This window comes from Muscardinus avellanarius (assembly GCF_963383645.1).
Source record: "Muscardinus avellanarius genome assembly, chromosome: 12".
In the NCBI taxonomy this organism is placed as follows: Eukaryota; Metazoa; Chordata; class Mammalia; order Rodentia; family Gliridae; genus Muscardinus; species Muscardinus avellanarius.
This window is the reverse complement of record NC_137798.1, coordinates 61,150,375-61,157,887: the sequence shown is the minus strand read 5'-3', so window position 1 is coordinate 61,157,887 and position 7,513 is coordinate 61,150,375. Positions and strand designations below refer to the sequence as shown.

Sequence of the window (7,513 nt, the reverse complement as noted above, 5' to 3'; positions counted from 1 at the left end):
GCACAGGAACGATCATGGGACAGGAATGAGGGAAGGTGTGGGGATACTTCCCGCATGGGTGATAAGAACGCTGTGGTTGTTATCAGAACGAAAACATCACAGACTATAGAAGGTTTAAAATACTGCTCAAAGGCTTTATTTGGATGAATATTTCCTTCCACCTGCATTAGAAGGGGGGATAAGATCATTCTGGAAACAATATGAAAGGTGGGTTGGAAGAGATCAGAACTGAGACAGAGGGATCAGTTGGAGGTATCATGCTATGTAGGTAAGACACAAGAAGGACCTGAATAAAGGTAGAAAGTAGAGACAGGTGGAGGCTCCTGCAGCAGTGCCTGGGTGTAGGTCAGGGATTCCCCTGGGCACCCTCGGGTCTACCAGTTCTGCTCCTATGTCAGGCTACCTTGTTCCTTGGGGCCATGACCACCACCACCACCACCTTCAAGGACGTGGATCCCAACAGCAGGAATAGCTCCCGGGTCTTGCGGCCTCCAGGTGGTAGATCCAAGTTTTCATTAGGCTCCGATGAACCCACAGAATGGCCTGTGAGGAGGAATAAAAGGGCCTCTATCATTTTGGGGACACTTGAAGAGAATCCTCCTTCTTAGACCAACTCAGCAGGTGCCAAATCTAGTGGTGGCAGGAGAGATTCTGAGTCATCTGGACCACAGAGACGGAACTCCTCCAAAGCAAGTTCTGGAGGCTTCTTGGATTTGAAGGGCAAAGGCGATATTCATGAAAACGTGGACACAGACTTGCAAACCAGCCTGGGGCAGAGGAAAGAAAAGCCGGTGCTCGCCAGGGCCATGCCCAGCCCCGTGGCTCCAGCCCCATGGCTCCAGCCCCCGTGCCAGGTAGAAGAAAGCCTCCTGGTGGCAAGTCCAGCCTCCTGTTGGGTTAGCTCTGACTGTCCCCACTCTGTCACTTTGTTTCTGTTTGTTTTCTCCATGCTGGTGTGAGCTGCACAACTTGAGCCTAAATCTCCATCTTTGGGACTTGTTTCATTAAAAAAGAAGCACTTTATGTATGGCTGTCCTTTTCCTCCTCTTCTTTTCCTTCCTCTTTTTTGTTTTTGAAGAACAGATTTCTTTCTCTGCATCCTGGGTTTGTGAGCCATGGCATGAGTATTTTCTAGTAGTAGACTGGAGGCAAAGCTTTGTGACACTTAGTACCATGTTTTTAAGAACAAATGACCTGGTTCCTGATGTGTTCATGGCTCCTTTGTACTAAGGTTTTGGCATTGTATGTGGGTTTCCCAGGCTTGGACAAACCACGGGCAGCTCCCAGCACCATTCCCGGCAGCCCCATGGTCCTTAGGTGAAGCTTCTCCTCGCTCCAGGCCCTGCCATGTCAGTGCCCTTTGCTAAACACACCTACCTGTGCCACACAAAACAGTCAAGGCCCGCACCTCATGCCTTGCCGTCTACAAAGCAGAGAACTGCTTTTTGTTTTCACCTTAAGAAGTAAACCAGGTGCTAACATGACTGGCTGGCTGATGAGCACAGCCTGCTCCTCTGGCTCAGGGGAAGGATCAGGCTGGCTAGAACCTCGGTGCTGAGGCCACTAAGAGAGGCCATCACACAGAGGAGGGTCCCCGTCCTTGAGCGGGTCCCTCAAGGGCATTGTTCTGGCTAAGTAACCTGACGCTGTGTGCATGATGGCGGTGCTTGACCATGAAGCGAGTAGTCTCATGTCTAAAATGTGTATTGTACTACCTAATCCTGGACCCTTGCTTAAAGTAACAAATAGCCACATTTTGAAAAAGAAAAAAAAAAAAGCATATGAGCTCGAGAGTCAAAAATGTAGTGAGAAGCCATGTGTGGTGGCACATGCCTGTAATTCCAGTACTTGGGAGGCCAAGACAGGAGGATTGCAGGTTTGAGAACAGCTTCAGTAACAGCAAGACTATCAGTAGCATACTATCAGCAGCATAGAAGACCCTGTTTCAAAAAGAAAAGTAAAATAGGCTGAGTTTGGGGTATAGATCAGAGATAGAATGCCCCTGGGTTGGCCGGGCATGGTGGCGCATGTTTGTAATCCCTGCACTTCAGAGGCGGAGACAGGAGGATCGCACTGTTTTGAAGTCAGCCTCAGCTGGCTTAAGAGACCCTGTTTCCAAATAAAAATATAAAATAGGTCTGGGAGTGTAGCCCGAAGGTAGAAGGGCTTCCACTAACACCAATACCACCAAAAAAAAAAAAAAAGAATGCCCCTGTGTTAAATCCTTAGTGCCTCTCTCTCTCTCTCTCTCTCTCTCTCTCTCTCTCTCTTACACACACACACACACACACACACACACACACACACACAAATGTAGTGAAAAGAATTTAATGAGGAAGGGTTTAAATTATTGATTTCAGCCAGGCATGGTGGTACATGCTTGTAATCCCAGCATTCGGGAGGCAGAGAGTAGAGAATTGCGGTTCTCGGACAGTCTCAGCTACTTAGTGAGGCCCTTCGCAACTCAGAGACACTGTTTCAAAAAATAAAAAGACTGCCGGGTGTGATGGCACATGCTTGTAATCCCCGCACTTGGGAGGTGGAGACAGGAGGATCGCACTGGTTCCGAGCCAGCCTTGCTGGCTTAAGAGACCCTGTTTCCAAATTAAAAAAAATATATAAAATAGGTCTGGGGGTGTAACCCGGAGGTAGAAGGGCTTCCAGGAACCCCAGTACCACCAAAATAAATAGATAAATAAATAAATAAATAAATAAATAAATAAATAAACTGGAAAGTAGGGCTGGGGGTGTAGCTCGGAGGTACCCCTGGGTTCCATCCCTGTACCACACACACACACACACACACACACACACACACACACCCAAAAACAAAACAAAACAAAAAACAGCCTCCTCAGATTGACTCTGGTGACCATCAGGCTAGTAGCCCAAAGACCACACTAGAGAACTCCAGAAGGAGAGTGAGTTAGTGGAGAAGACAGTTAACAAGGTAGCAGGAAATGGTTGTAGGAAGAGGAGTCTGGTTTTTAGCACATTGAAATTCAAATGCTCAGGGAACACACAGGTGAGAAGCCCAGTGTTTGGTGGCAATAAAGATACGAGTCTCAGTAGACCAGCCTAAGCTTCTACGTGGCTTCACAAGCCATCTAGTTTACAAGTGAGGACAGAGATATGGAGGAAATAATTCAGGGAAGAGAGACAGAAGCCAAGGATAAATCAGTTGAGAACACCAACATTTAAAGGACTTACAAAGCAAAAGAAAACCACAGAGGAAAAAAGGTTAGGACTGCAGGAGGAAAAAAAAATTGTTCTGCCTTATCACATGGACCTACATCCTCCATTGGGTGTGCTTTTGTTGGAAGCCAGGGGACCATACTTCCATTTCTAGTTCTTTATTGAGTTCCGTCCATTGTATCTTCAGCATATACCACAGATCTGTGTGCTCCTTGCTACACCCTCCGCAGTACCTGACTGAGCCATCAATTGTCTCCCCACTCATCTCTAACCCCCAGCTTGCCTCCTCATAATCCAAAGAGCCTGCCCGTTCTGTTCATAAAGAATAACAGTTGTCTGTTGAATGAGTGTACGACTGTAGCAGTGCCCAGTGGTACAAAGAAATCAAGAATACCTTCTTTTAGTTATGCATTCCGTAAGAACCTGGTAACTGCTGTTTTCCTGGAGGAATGAATGGCATTAGCAATTAAGTATTTAGCTCTCCAGTATGTTAGTGGGGACTGTGATTATTCCCTGTGACCAGTATCCTTAGGTAGAAGAGCTGAAATTAAACTATTTCTTACAGGTGAGGATAACTCTGTACATGTTCTACCTTTCCTATTTGTGAAAGGGGATTTTTTTTTTCTAGCTGGACAAAACTATCAATTAAACTCAGTGTTTCAAGCTGCTAAAGAAATCATGGCTGTCCAAACCTTGAATCTTCCTTACGATTCTTCTTCCATGTCCCACAAAAATTTTGATAACAGCATAAATTTCAGTGTCCTTAATGAGGTACCAGAACCCAACTCCCTGGGCTCCTCATCTGCTATTTCTCCGCCATAGTAACTTTCGGGGAGTCACGGAAGGGCTTCTGTGCTTCAATTTAGGATAGAATTGAAGAGTAGCTTTCACAATGGAAAATTTGTCTCACGGGGTAAATGTCTGCCAGACCATTACTGTACCTTTCTGCAGCCTTTATGAGGTGTGGAGTGAGTATGTTTTAAGAGAGGGGGGGAAAATCCCCTAACAGGATTTCTCAGGAGTCAGTTGCCAGTGCTGGTGGAGAGAAACTGAGCTGATGAGAGGGAGGAGGGCTCAGGCTCTGCTACAGGACTGGGCCTCCTTAAGCCAGTGGAAGGCTTGAAGTATTGTTGGGAGAATGCCTCAAATCCCCAGGTCTGGGGATATCTCCAGAAAAACCTGAGTAAAGAGAGTGCAGCGTCAGCGTTGGAGCCAGCGTGCCCGGGCAAGGACGGCAGCCCAGTATTCATGGCTCTGCCACTGTTTCCCGTTACAAATGGCCCCCGAAGGCTTTAGTGCTGGGCACGAGTTTTCAGATAGAAAGTTAGTAACTCAATTGGCATCCACCTGGGCCCATGGCAAGCGGGAATAAAGCTTGTTTTCCCTTTAAGTGACAACACTGTGATAAATAGGTCTACTGTTCTCCCTCCACCATAATCCTCACCCTCTGGCCTTGCCAGATATGAAAACTCTTTTCAGTAGCACCTTGCTAGGAAGAGGCGTGTGTTAAACCTGTTCTCCCAAACCCCACGCTGAGTACAGTGCAGGCAGAAGGCTGGAGTGGGACAAGCTGATGACATTAATTTTCCTCAAGGTCTTCCCACCCCACACGAAAATGCAAAAGTTGTCAGTCTACATCTGAACCTGCCCTCTCTCCAGGCTGCTCTGTGAGGGACGCAAATAGTCTCAAGGCTTGTCACAGCAGCTGCAGTGGGTGGGGGACCCAGCATGGAAAGGGACCCTAAAAGGGTGCTGGGGAAAGGCTGCCTGCCTGGATATCTTCAGCCAGGCCCTCCCCATACTGCACATAGATGGGAATCTCGCTCCCTAAGACCTTAAATTTGCTCCAGGTTGACTTTCAAGGGCCACATGGAGTCACTGGAGATAAGACGGATTCTGCCCCAGGGGCTTCAAAGCCACCCCAGCCTCTGCCTGTTCCTTCCTGATACCTTTGTGACCCAGGAGTCCCAGGTCTCAGAGGCCTGGGCTTCCTCTGAGGTGGGACCAGTCCTCTGAATGGTGACAATAAACCAACCAACAAACCAAGAAGTTCTCTCTCCCCCATGCTGGTGTCTCTCTGGCTTCTCATCCACCCACTTTTGGTCCAGGTCCTGTCTCCTGCCAAGTTCCTCCACTGAGATCTAGAAAGGAGGGGATGATGCCCAAACTCAGGGACAAAGGTGGCTCCTTGGTGCACCCTGACCTAGCCTTAGCGTCACCCAGGGAGCTCCTCAAGAGATAAGCGCTCAGGCTCCACCTCCAGACCCTCTGAAGGTGGTGCCCAGGAATTCTAAATCATTTTTAAAAGAGACTCAGTTGATACTAATGCAAGATACACAGCCCATACAGAGGAAGGATTCCAGAACGGAATCTAGATTCCTACTTTGCCATTAACTGAAAAACACCTAGAAGCTATTTTGGCATCTCCACACCTTCACTTCTTTACCTCTATAGGATGGGTAATAGACTGGTGTTTGTAAAGCAGTGATCTTATTTGTATTTTCTTGTTGCTATCTGAGCCTGAATATTTACCTGAGATTTATTGTCTCAGAAAGGAGAGAGTAGGGCTTATGAGGCCATTCCCCCCTTTTAATACGTAGTTGGGAGTGAGGGACAGTGATCTTCAAACATCCAGGAACTCCTCCGACTTTCCAAGGTGTCCGTAGATCCCGATGGTTATATGAGAATCAGCCTCCTGGTCTCCTACAGTGGTGAATTCCTGCATCACCCTGCATGACTGCCCTTCCGCATTTCTCAAATCCTAGTAAGATGCATGTTCCTGAGGTGCAAACACCTCCAAACAACAGACAAAAGGACACTTTGGAATACTGACATCAGCAAAGCCCACTCTCATTGCCACAACAGCCCTCCTGTTCACTTCATTAGTAGATCTATTTCCAGCACAAGTATTTTTAATAATTAACCATAAAATACATAATGTGTGTATAAATATATATAATATATAATTTTGACCAACTGTGTACCAAAAATAATTGTAATGAGAACTTAACCAGTAACAAATTCTCCGACAGAGTGCTGTAGTGACAATTTTTTTAAATTTCTAATTTATATACATATTTTTGCTGAAGAGAAGAATGATCGGGTGATTCATAAAAGACTTTCAAGCATAAAAATATATCACATTAGGATAAAGTTCTGCAGGACACATAAAATGGAAATGCAATTTCAAGGAGAAAAGGAAACATTGCAAGTCCTCCCACCGTGTAAAAAAAAAAAAAAAAAAGAGCAGGTTCGTGTGTTTTCTGAACCATGGATATTAAATCACTATGGTATTTAGATTCCACTGGATAGCTTTAAAAGAGTGAATTAATGGTTTTATTCCAAAATGTCAATATTTACGAGATGTCAGAAACTACATCTTTGGCAGCTATTTAATTCAGATGAGAAGCGTCTGACGCCAGGCTGAAGGAAGCCATGGCTTGCCGGCAGCCTTGGGATACTCACAGAGCGGTTTGGACGACCATTAGGCTCTGCCACAGAGTTGCACGTCAAGGGGGAGAAGACTGCAAGGTGACAGAGAGGGGCTGAGGCCTTCCTGCCCCAGGGATCATCCTAAAGAAAGACAGAGGGGGCCAGGTGTGATGGCACACAACTGTAATCCCAGTAGTTGGGACACTGAGACAGGATGATCTCAGGTTTGAGGCCAGCCTTGGCAACTTATTGAGACCCTGTTGAAAGAAAGAGGGAAGAGAAGGAGGGAGAGAGGGAGGAAGGAGAGAAGAAAGGAAAGAAGGGAGGGAAGGAAAAGAATGACCAGGAGTGTAGCTCAAAGGTAGAATGTTCCTGGGACACACACACACACACACACACACACACACACACACACACTAAAAAGATAAAGGCAGAGGGGGCCAGTGAGCAAATGCCACCCAAGCACACACACACACACACACACACACACACACACACACACACATTAAAAAGATAAAGGCAGAGGGGGCCAGTGAGCAAATGCCACCCAAGCGCGCGCGCGCACACACACACACACACACACACACACACACACACACACACATTAAAAAGATAAAGGCAGAGGGGGCCAGTGAGCAAATGCCACCCAAGCAGTGGCTGCTGGGCCAAGCTCCCTGGGCCCCTCATGGCTTGGGTAAGGCATGAGGGGATATAGAGGCTTCCCTGAGCCCTAGAAGAAAGACACAAAGGTACTGCATAAGAGCCTGTACACATCCAGGACCATCTCTGCATGAGTAGAGGAAAGTGAAGAATCCTGAAAGAGTATGGAGTCATCAGGTAGAGGACAGGCTGATCAACAGAGACTAAGCTACAGTCTGACATGAGC

At 46.8% G+C, this 7,513-nt stretch overlaps 1 pseudogene across 1 annotated transcript; it reads left to right on the top strand.

The window, feature by feature from the left end:
- Nucleotides 1-419: 419 nt before the first annotated feature.
- On the top strand, nucleotides 420-901 carry LOC308271758 (jupiter microtubule associated homolog 1-like; annotated as a pseudogene). The gene has a single exon. The product of its transcript is annotated as a jupiter microtubule associated homolog 1-like (transcript).
- The last annotated feature ends 6,612 nt before the right edge of the window (nucleotides 902-7,513 follow it).